Here is a 1,059-nt window from a genome sequence, read left to right on the forward strand (position 1 = left end):
ACTAGTAATTAGTTTTGGACCTAAAACTGCCACCCTTTACTCTAGAAAAGGCAGATGCGATTTGAGGTGCAATTTAATCTTGCTTTAATGAAGAACTAATGGACGCATCGCAAATTACATTTTCCCCTCAACGCCTGGCCCCTCCCCAACCCCCGCTATGATTGAACAAGAGAAGAGAGAGAAAAAAAAAAATCTATTTCCTGCTTTGAATAGCTCAAGAGTATCTTTGATAATGGCGAGAGCGCGTCGCCGGCAGTTCCATTGCAGCGAGCCAACAAGCTCCTCTCTCTCTCTACCCAACTCCCGACTCAGTGGAGAGGGGAGGCCACAATTAGTGACAAAGCCGGCGGAGGTGCGGAGGGTCACCGCGGCGGAGCAGGAAGCCTCCGGGCGCCCGCTCTCCCTCCTCGTTAGAACGGGGCCGTGGTGGAGGAGGTGTCACGCAGGAACAATGAGCCCTGATAAATTACCCTCAGGGGGAGGGGGAGGGAGGGGGGGGAAGATGTACCGCTAATTTTCAATTATACCTATAATACATTCGCTGTACATATGACGTACATGCAGGAGGGGGTAAAAACAGCCATAGACTCCAAACAACCCTCTCTCTTTATTCCTCTCTCTCTCTCTCTCTCTCTCTCTCTCTCTCTCTCTCTCTCTCTCTCTCGTTATATTGTGGCAGAGGGTCCTATTAAGGGTCCATGAAATTGAGAGTGTATTAGAAATAAATGGCGTGTTGTCTGATGGGGATTTTTGCTTGGCGAGGGATAGCTGGGGACAAAGGGAGGTGAGAATGGATGCCAAATAATGTCCGTCATTATATTTGATTTTATTCACAATGATCACTGTCAAAGAGTAAATTACATTATCTTCTGTCTATTTTGTCCTCATTTCTAATGTCATTTTGGTGTTTGGAAGGTGAGCCCTGTTAATGTTATGGTCCATTTGAGAGGAAAGTGTGTGTGTGTGTGTGTGTGTGTGTGTGTGTGTGTGTGTGTGTGTGTGTGTGTGTGTGTGTGTGTGTGTGTGTGTGTGTGTGACTGTGTATGTTTGGATATGTGT

The sequence above is a fragment of the Micromesistius poutassou genome (assembly GCF_964030765.1).
Source record: "Micromesistius poutassou genome assembly, chromosome: 9".
Taxonomy (NCBI): domain Eukaryota; kingdom Metazoa; phylum Chordata; class Actinopteri; order Gadiformes; family Gadidae; genus Micromesistius; species Micromesistius poutassou.